Raw genomic sequence first — 10,711 nt, 5'->3', positions numbered from 1 at the left:
CCTGCAGGAGACGAGCTATGCGGGAAAACTAGATCTCAGGGGAGGCGTGAGAGTCGCGCATCCCCACATCCCCCCCAACCTTAAATCACTACATATTCCGGCGAAACATTTCACACAGTCTAACATCAACACGTGCTTCGCGAACAAGGTGGTACATGCAACAGTAGCCGCGCCGGGGAAATGTCCACACGCTCTCCATAACATGCGAGCCGACTGTCCTTGGGGTACACCGCTGGCGTCCGCCGGTCACAGCAGCAGCTTTGCGACTCGACGGCACGATCCCAGGCCAGGACTCCGGAGACGACGACGCAGTAGTCGGTACGAGCAAGCGTCGCTCGCGCCGACGCGCCCTGCTGGCAAGAGCCGCCGTAGTTGTCGGTGACCGCTGGCTCCTTTGTCCGCCGCCGAGGGTTGTGAGCTGGATGCAGGAGGCCGCCGAAGTAACTGGCCACAGCATCACCATCGCCCGGGGTGACTCGATCGTAGTCCGGGGCAGCAGCGCAGACGATGTGCAGGTGACAGCAAGCCAGGGGTGACTCCAATCACGCTGCGTAAACTCAACACACTCGGCAAACACTAAAGTAGTGCGAGGGAGAGGAATTCTGCATGCGCATCGCCCACGTGGTACGATGTTCAACTCTGCTAGCAAAAGATCGGGCAGCTACTCAGATGCTAAGTTCACGTGAACGAAGCTCGCTTTCTTGAGTCGAACGAGTAATTTCAATTCGTGCGAGGCTAACTAGAATGAGGGAAGCAAATTGCAACACCTCAACGCCACGGTCCACCAGGTTGTGTCCCTCCACGTGCGACAGGCAGCTTCGTAAAGCCTTAGGCCTAAAGCGTCGCTACCCTGACAACAACCAGCATCCAAAAACAACACCCAAAATGAGCGGAAAACAGGCAGCCGCGAGGAGACGTCAGCTCTGTGAGGTGGTACTACTCCGCTCGGTGCACACAGCATCCGAGTTGACGGCGCCCACCGTCCCAGACTGTGTCGGAGCGCCCGGTGCGGCACCCGTGGCCCGCGGCCACCCGGCTCCCTGAGCCGCGACTTCATCCGAGTCAAAGAGATAGAAGAAGCTATTTACATAAATTCGGACCACCCACGAGGCTTCCGTACTCACTCGCTTCAGGCTTGCCACTGCTCCGCGGGCGCTCAGCCTCGCTCTCCCAGGATGCAGACCACGTGGCTCTCGTACCGACGAATGTCATTAAAAAAAACACTTGCGAAAAGGCTTAGCATGTTGACATGTTCAAACACACTACAGCCACCGCCGCCTCGCTCAAGAAAGCACGCCGCCGACGCTAGCGATCAAAATCCACGCTAGGCCTACGCTTCGGTTCAAACAAAGGTCTTGAACGAAGCAACACTTAAAATTATCGTCCGATGCCCCAAGAGCCCCACGTTGGGCGCCAGATGTGGGAGATATGGGGTTCTCCTCCGTACTCTTGGGGACAAAGGAACGACAACACAGTAGTGCAAACAGTCACAAGGGCATTTATTGCACCTTTCATAGATCAATGCCTGCTAGCCGAGTTGCTATCCCCAAAACATGCCGATGGGCGCGCGACAAATCTAGAAGTCCGACTTACCGCGACCGCATTGCGAGCGAATATGTTCGCCCCATGCTGGATGCCAACGCCTGGTCGCTCGCGCGTACTGTCACGCGAACGGTGTCCAAGGCGGCCACGCGAGACGGTCTCGCAGAAGCATGCATGGCGCACGCGCGGGCGGCACGTCCGTCCCGCTCGCTTCCCGAACCCAAAGAGAGCAAGCGCCTTCCCTTTCGACGCCCAAGTAACCCCGCAGCAGCTAAAGCCCCTCAATTTTTCAAAAGTAGCGCCATTCTTAGATCTTTCCGCCACCCCGCTCACCCTGGCGCGTCCTCCTCCACGCCTCCTGTCGCCCCAACCTCCTCCGCTCCCCCATTGGCCAATCTGTGTCACGTGGAAGCAAGCGCCGCGCTTCTGTATATTTTTTTCTTTCCAGCGCGCAGAAGGCGCCGCGCTTTTGTATATTTTTTCTTTCCAGCGCGCGCCGACCTCCATTGTTGGGCCTGCGCGACGAAAGTACGGCAGGCGGACTGACGGAGTGCGTTAGCGTAATAGAATGTGCAGGGCCGAGAACTTAATTGCGATGCCATGCTGCTGCGCCTTCAATTGCCTCAACAGACACAGCGAGGGCAAAAATCTTTTTGCTTTGCCGTCCGGCGGGCGCAACGCAAAAAGAAGTGTGGATTCGCAGGATCGGGTGGGCTGACTTCGAGCAAGTGGCAAAGAACGCACGGCTTAGTGAAGTAAGGGACACGGCTACTCACAACCTCTTATTTTGAGCCTAGTTCACGCCTTCCGCTTCGAAAAAGTGTGTGTTCATGCTCTGCGTGGTTTTTAGCGCGTTGTTTGACTTTTTTTTTTTTCGAATGTGCTCTTTGTTTCATGTAGTTTCGTCTTGCGGTGAAATGCACGCATCTGCAGCTGGCCTGTGACATAAAGCGACTTTATTCAGGGTGTGTCTTGAGCTCCACCAGAAGTTAGCACATTATCGACGCTTTTGCAAGGCTCACTATGACTTACGATCCAGTCTTCTAGCTTCGAATGTACGCCCGCATGTATTGATTTGGTTTGTGGTGATTAACGTTTTTAACGTTCCGAAGCGACTAAAGCTAGGATGGAGGTCGTAGTGGATGGCTCCGGATAACATTATCTAGCTCGCCTGGGGATGTTTAACGTGCACTTTGATCGTAGAGTCGTACGTGGGCCGGTAAATTCCTCGTTGGCGTTTCATAATACTCGCGCGCTAGCGCTGCTTCAGAAGTTGGCGCCTCGGCGCGATTGTATTTCTTCAATAAATTTTATTTACTAGTTGTAACAACTTGTCATTATTTCGTATTATTGACGGCCCCTCCAGGGCACCAAAGCCGCAACAGGAACACCAAAGCTAGAACCAGGGCTGGATGGGGCTCGCCGAAGCCTGTGCATGCCAAGGGGGTACAAGATCGCGGACAGCCAATTTTGTATGCGAACACTCCCTGCGACGCCTGCATTAGCGTAATGTTACGTGCTCTTCAGAGGTCTCCGTTAGCCATTACATGTGCCCGCCTGGAGCAGTACTTGTAAAAAAAAAACAATATATCGTCACGATTACCAAAGCACCCCGCAATGAAAAAAACGGCCCTGTTGACAGACATTGCTGACCGCACACAGCCGGAATCTCTCACGCGCCGACCGAACAAAAGTGTCCTGCAGGTACGTAAATGAACCTACGAAACCACGTACACATACTTTCACGCTGTCAACACCTGAAACTTTGGTAATTACGCGCGTGTTTGAGTACACCGCGTGCTCGCGTCGTGTTTCAGCAACACGAACTCTCAACGTCGCGCGCTTTACGCCTTATATACGCCTTGAACAGTGGCGTAGCAACAGGGGGGGCCGGGGGGCCGTGGGCCCCGGGTGCAAGGTGCCAGAGGGGGGGGGGGGGGGGGGGGTGTCATACGCCTGAAGACACCCCTTTTTCCGCCGGCTTGACTGGGCGCAAATGGCAAAGAATGCTCCGGTATCCAGTAGCCCGAGCTCGTACCCGATGCGTTGCGCCGCAGAATTGTCGGCTGCAGCTCTATCAACACCCCACGAAATAATTGCACGAATGTGCGAGCGAAAAAATTTAATTCGCAAAATGGTCGCTAAACTATTCGCCTTAGCGGAATGTTTCATGTGGCGTGCGCTCGTGCCGTGCGTTCATGCTGGGAGCAGGAGTCGCTAAACACACAATCAGGTATTGTAAGGCGTTGAGATACAGTGTACTAGAATTCCTATTCCCCTATTCTAGTACACTGTAGTTGAGGCTCTTGGGTCCCTCTTCCGTTCAGAACGCGCAGCGAAGACGAACAAAGACAGCAGCAAGAGGGCGTTGAAAGAGCGCGCCCGGCGCTCTCGTTTACGGCGAAGCGTTCGTTGAGAGCGACGTTGCACAAGTGCGGCCGTCAAAAGTCGCGAATGGGATTCTCTGGTTCGTCTTCAGACTCGGTGCGGCCGAAGAGTTTGGCGGCACATGACTCGACAGGCTGTATATAGTCGCGGGCGCCGCGATGTTCAGCTCGCGTTTACTTCCCCTCTCCCGCTCGCTCCGAGAAGCCGCTGTGAAACCTGCCGTTATGTTTCACGCTTTCCTTCTTAACCTCGAAAGTTTCAGAAAACTGTTATCGTTGTGTGACTTCATGTCACAAGTACAGTGTCTGTGCCAACTGCACAGAATTTTACAAAAAGAAACGTGAACTTTGTAAGGTTTTTTTCCGATATTCTGTGAAGTTATGTGTCTTTGTGATTACTAGGAACTCGGTAGCGTGAAAAATATGGCAGATAAGTAACGACTATATCCTTAATAATCCCTTAATTTGTACTTGTAGAGGAAGCAGTTCGATTCCAGAATTGAGGACTCGAAGTCATATGATTACCTCAACAAAAACTTCTTAAAGGGAAGCTGAAACGGTTTTCAATTTCCATGAATTGCTGGGATTGGGAAGAACAGACCTAATTATTTACGGCTCCGTAATTTTTTTCTTCGTTTTATTAATATAAGGGGCGGAAATCGCTTTCTAAATCACCCCCGCGGACACGCCCCCGTCGCTTCCCGGAGCGCCGGGTGAGGTGGTTGCCAGAGGAGAGAACCGGCGAGAGTGACGTCACTTGCGGGGACCGAGCTGCCGGACCGGCGTGCTGGCATGTGCTGGCATGCCTCTTTCCGTCCTGCGCTTTACTGAACGACGCTATGAGAGATCTGCCGCCGCCGCCGCGCACGTTTGTTTTCTTTTGCGATTTTCGTATACTGTTCTTTCCTTCTGTGCTGCGTGAGTGCCTACAGCCAAGGGCGCCCAACATGCCCTCGTTCTGTGCAGCATTCGGCTGCGCGAACACAGGCGGGCGAGACGATGTGGTGTTTCACAGGTTCCCGAAGGACAAGAAGCTTGCAGCGCAGTGGGTCCGTGCGGTGAGGAGAGATAAGTTCGTGCCGATGAAATCAACTGTGCTGTGCTCTTCATCTTCCATCAATACGCAGCACATGCAGGTGCACCTAGTTTAATGAAAGCCTGATTAGACCCACATTGATGCACTCGACAAATGCGAACATTCGCAGCCATTAACGTCTGGTAACACATTTTTAGCGTAGCCGGATAGCCTTACGACAAATGCGGAAACGCGTTGTTGCTAGCGTTGCTATACTCCGTTTCATACATCAGGTGCAACGCTGTGGAGGCTTGAGATACTTCTTGCAGTGGCTGCGTTCGCACTTAGAAAAAGTTCGGTGTTGCTTGACCCGATTTTTTAGAAAATTTTCCATATATAAGCTCAGTTCTGAATGAAAAAAAGAAAGAATTTACCCACAGAAACAATCCGTGTACTTATACGGCTGCTAACACGTTCTTTTAAATCAATTTTCTTTTCGGTATTTTTTAATTGCAGCCCGTCGCGGCAGCTTCACGTGCATGCTCGCGCGAGCAAACGCCGCTGGCACGCTGCGAAGCATAGACGGAAACGCACGCAGTAATAAATTTTGGTGACCGGACTTCGTGCGTAAAATCCACAGCGTTGCACCTGAGGTATGAAATGGAGTATAGGCTTGCCTAGTGACATTCTACGTACGGTTGCAGTTATCGTGTTTACCACACGGCGGTGCTAAAACTGCTTAGTATCTTTATGTCAACACTAGCATGGAGCACTCATACCGATTCTTGATCGAGCCACAATCGCAAAGTCGTCGAACCATGGTATGAATATTGCACATATAATACCTCTGGCCATCTCTGGATTTGTATGATAAGCAACTTCCATGACTGTACCCCGCAGCACTGCATGTGCGGGCTTTGAAACGCGGCACTTATGTTCGCGATCGTGTATCAACACTCAAAAAACCACGGGACTACTTTAGACAAGCAGCGGCAAGGTGCTTGTCATCGCGGAATTGCACCCGTGTTTACAATCTAATGTGAAGTTAGTGCTTCGGCATTCTTCCAGCAGCAAGTTCCCAGTGACACTTTAGCGCATTTTTTCTCCCGGCATTGCAACCTGCAGCTACATGAAAAAAAAAAAAAAGAAACATAAGTACCAGCTAAGACTTCCAACGCGCGAGAAGGTGCACACATCGCTCTCGCTGTTGGCACACTCTACATCGTCGTTACCGCCGTTGCCACCATCGTTTTCCGTATCGGCTGTCGGTTCGAACATGTACGGCGAAAATACAAGCTGTCCGAGACAGCGAGAACGTTCCATAATGCTTACAACTCAGCTATGAAGCCAGAACAGAACAGCATGCTACGCTCTGAAACGGCGCGCCGACCGGAGACTGCCGCGAAAGACGTCACAGCGGCCCCGACCAATCACGGGCAACAGCGGCGTTCGCGCGATGCCCTGAGGCGCTGGTGCGCGTTTTCTTGGAAAAACAGCCGCTTGCGTTTGTTTCCGCCCTTTTTGAACCAGATATTCGTGTTCAGGGGACTCAAAACTGTAGAATGCCGCAGAGAACTCATTTTTTTCGAAAAGTGTTTCAGCTTCCCTTTAAAAAAATCGCTTTGGGTGCTATAATCTACAGTACTTTGGCACTGCGGGCGGCGCCCAGTATGGCAGTAGCGAAAGAAATATGAAATAGTGGACCAGTGAGGTTGATCCCTCAACCCTTTCCATTGCGAGTGTAGGCCAACAGGTTTCACTGGCACGGGCTTCATCGCGGTCTTTTTTTTTTATGGTGACTCCAAGAATCGACGCGAAGCCTGCTCTATTATCTTCCCAATCTTTTGGTGGTACCGCAGCTCGGATAATCACGTTCGTCCGTATAGCAGCAAATAAAAAACACAGGTCTTCATTAATCACAATGAAGAGAACTCGTAATTGTCATAACATTGGCGCCCACGCAGCAGGGAGGCAGGTGGCGTTTTCCGTTTTTCTAATATGGTGGGGAGAACAGCGTCACTGAGACACAAATAAATTTTCGTTTTCGTTCAGGGCTGCCCACAGCCAAAATACTACGGGCCATAGTACCTACGACGATTTTTGTGAAGTTGTTGTTGGGCAAGATATGAATGTCGGCCTTCAATTTTGCAAATGCAGTGTTGCCGCTAAAATTGGTAATTAAAACTTTATAACAAAAATTTTTTTTTACTTGTGACGTACGTGAGCCGTATTTGCCACGATGCCGTATTTGTATTGGTTGCCAAGCCTTATAGTCTGACAGAAGATGTGCACATGCGCTTATCACAAGTTATCAGTGCAGCACCCTGTGTTATTTGGTGCAGAAAAAACAGCGTGTATTGGCCTCGAGCTCCACCACTGGAAAAGCTGGTGCTACCGTCGGCGTACGTACTATTAGGGATGACGTGGACACCGCGGCCGCGTCGGCTGCTTCGGGAGCGCCGAAGCGAGCTGAAAACGAGAGTTTAAGTTCCCTCATACGCTGCGGTTCTCATTTAGTGGCGAGATTTTCCCGCTTCGAGTGTCTCCTTTACAACGCTTGAAAGCACTACAATAGGTAGTGGCTGCCTTTCAAGGCGCGCAACATGGTAGGCTACTGCTCGGTGCCGCAGTGCCGGACGTATGCAACGGAGCCCGGTGTCAGCCTTATTCATACGTAGCCGCAGGACAAGAAGCTGCGCGAAGCTTGGCTAGAATAGCAGCTTGGGCTTGTTGGTTTTCCATCCTGCTAGTAACAGCGCAAAATGTAGACAAGGGACGAGACAAGAAGACACCACAGCGCTTGTGGTGTCTTCTTGTCTCGTCCCTTGTCTACATTTTGCGCTGTTACTAGCAGGCGAAGCTTGGCTCGCGAAACATAAAATCGGCACACAGTCATCGGCTACCACTCGGGTAGGCAGCAAGCACAGACGCGAGGAAGATTTCTGCTACGGCGCCCGGTCTGCGATGTTCGAAAAACGCGCACTGAGACGCTCGTTCGAGTCCGCTGCCCGACTAATGTCATGACGGTTTGGTCGATGAACTTGTCGATGCTATAGATATTGGCAAGTTCACTGGAGTGGAAAGGGAGCGGTAAGAAGCACATTAAAAAAAAGCATGGCATATGGTCATATTTGCGTTATGAATTAATGCACTGGATTACAAAAAAAGAAGCAGCGGGAAATCGCACGCTGAGAACACTGATAAACATATAGTGCGACGCAACTCGAGAAATAATATTGAAACGTCCAAGAATTAAAAAAAAAAGAAGATTGAATCGTCGCAACGGCACATCACAGTCCCCGTAGGCGTCGAAGTCTCTACAATGAAATTATTTTTGAACAGCTCTGATAGCGCCCACGCAACAATGGTTGCTTGTATGCTGTCAAATGCTCATTCTGTGGCCTTTATAAAGGGCACGGTGCGAAAACGCGCACGCGGCGAAAGCGAAGCAGTGCGCGGACAAGCATGCAGACGCACAATCGGTCGCTGCGAATCTGTGCGATCGCTGCATTGAGGGTTCATTCTACTACGCTGCATTTAGTTATACAAACACTATAACAACATATTTCACATAGTTTGCTCTCAGCGTTTGCCTACCTTTCACGCGAGAAGCCGGTTCGGGAGACTCCATCGCGGCGACTGTGCGCAGTGGCGTTCACTCTAAAAACAGTTTGCACCCTTTGGGGTGTATATTTGTCCCACAACAATAATCGTCATCTGCCTTGCTTGCGTTTCCTTTCTTGAAAACTCGGCGCTCGCTACTTTCCTGTCGAGAATGCTGCGTCACACTGATAACGCGCATGCCGTTCGTGACTGGGAAGTACCGGGCTCGCAGCGTTAAAGAAAGGAAACTCGGGCAAGATAGATGACGATTATTGTTGTGGGACAAATATACACCCCAAAGGGTGCAACTGTTTTTAGAGTGTTTACTGTACGTATTCGGTAAAGAGATAGCGTCTGTAAACGATTCTGGGCTTTCAGTTTGCCTAAGATTATTATTTAGACATTAAAAAAATTGTCTCGTTTCGAACGTACTTACAGAAATGTCCGGGAGAGCTCCCGCGTGGTGTTTTCAGTGAGCGCTGACAGCAAAACCTATGAGGAGCGCGCCGCGTGATCCCTCATATTACCCCAGCGAGGCGCTTCCGATAGGTGGCGACTCCGTTACTCCTCGCCGCCAATACCTGCTGCTTTCGCGATCTCTGGGAAAGAAAGCGAAGGAGAGGGGGACCCGGGGTGCGTGCGCGGTATCCAAGGCGGCTGTACCGGTGCTGAAACCCGGAAATTGTCGATATCCTCGCCTTCCTCGACTACACCCGGGGGGGGGGGGGGAGGTGACAAAAGACCTATGGGCCCCGGGTGCCAGACGACCTAGCTACGCCACTGGCCTTGAATAATGGTCATTTTCTCTATTTCTTCCGCAATTCCAATACGAAAAGTTACCGACTGACGAAGAAAGATCTCGATTGAAAAAACTGCTCCGCAAGGCTCGAACGAACTTTTCTGCGGATTTCCTCCCGCAGCGTGTTAGCCGTCGTCTGCTACGGCAGGCCCACCACTGGCGGCGCCACCGTCGAGGCCGCGCCGAGCGGAGGAGGAGGGAAGCGAATGGCGCTACTTTGGGAGATTGAGGGGTTTTAGCAGCAGCGCGACACTCGCGCCATCTCCCGCACTGCGCCTCAACCACTCCGACCGCCGGGGGCGAAGCCGCCCTGCAGAAGACGAGCTATGCGGGAAAACTAGATCTCAGGGGAGGCGTGAGAGTCACGCATCCCCACAAATTTCACCATAAAAAATAAACATTTCTGCATGGTCTGCAGCAGATACACCAGGCCATTCTGAGGAAACTGCATGGCACACTTGTGGCCTTTGTCATTGCTAGAAAACGTGTGCCTAACCTCAAAGAAACAGTGATACACTCTATGATAGCCTGACGAAATTTTGTATCTGGCATCACAATAGGATGATGACAATGGCCATTTATTTATTTCGCATACTTCCAAGGCCCGAGGGCATTATAGGAAGGAGTGGTAAATAACATGTTTGCACAGTAAAAGAAATACAGTTATAGCAAGTAAAGAAAACACGTTAACAAAAGGCTTTATGAATGGCAGTCTTGAAGGTGTCAGTGACGGTAGCAATGAAAGCGGTAAAGTGGTTCCATTCTTTGCTAGTCTTCAGAATGAAAGATTCACTCTAAGTATTAGTCCAGCAAGATGGCACACCAACTTTGTATTTATGGTCTGAACGCGACGATACATAGATGGGAGCGGGAAAAAATAACTTCTCTTAGAATCTGATTATAATGATAGATATTGTGGAACAATGAAAGCAAATACATTTACGGTGCAAGAACAGTTCATCTAAGGCAATTGTTGCTTTCTTTGATGATAAGCTGGCATGCCGAGAGTAATTTGATAGAATTAAACGAGCTGCGACTGATTCAATAATTTCTGAAAATGCAGCGTTTTTGGGGTCCCAGATAGAGGATGTGTAATCTCATTTAGGGCGAACAAGAGTTTTATATAGATGCAGTTTTACCGACAAAAGTGATCGGGAAGAATTGCGTTGTAAGCAACCCAGCATGCAGTTTGTGTTAGTAACATAGTCAACATGTATGCGCCAAGAACGAGAGCAACTGATGTAGATGCCAAGGTACTTGCAAGAGGTCACAGGATCTAGTAGGACACCGTCAAGAAATTATGCACTGCTGATAGTGTGGCCCCATCAAGATATTCACATGCTTTCACACATCCTGATGTTTAGC

Source organism: Dermacentor andersoni, chromosome 5 (assembly GCF_023375885.2).
Source record: "Dermacentor andersoni chromosome 5, qqDerAnde1_hic_scaffold, whole genome shotgun sequence".
Taxonomy (NCBI): domain Eukaryota; kingdom Metazoa; phylum Arthropoda; class Arachnida; order Ixodida; family Ixodidae; genus Dermacentor; species Dermacentor andersoni.
The sequence above is the reverse complement of the archived record's forward strand: the minus strand, read 5'-3'. Positions refer to the sequence as shown.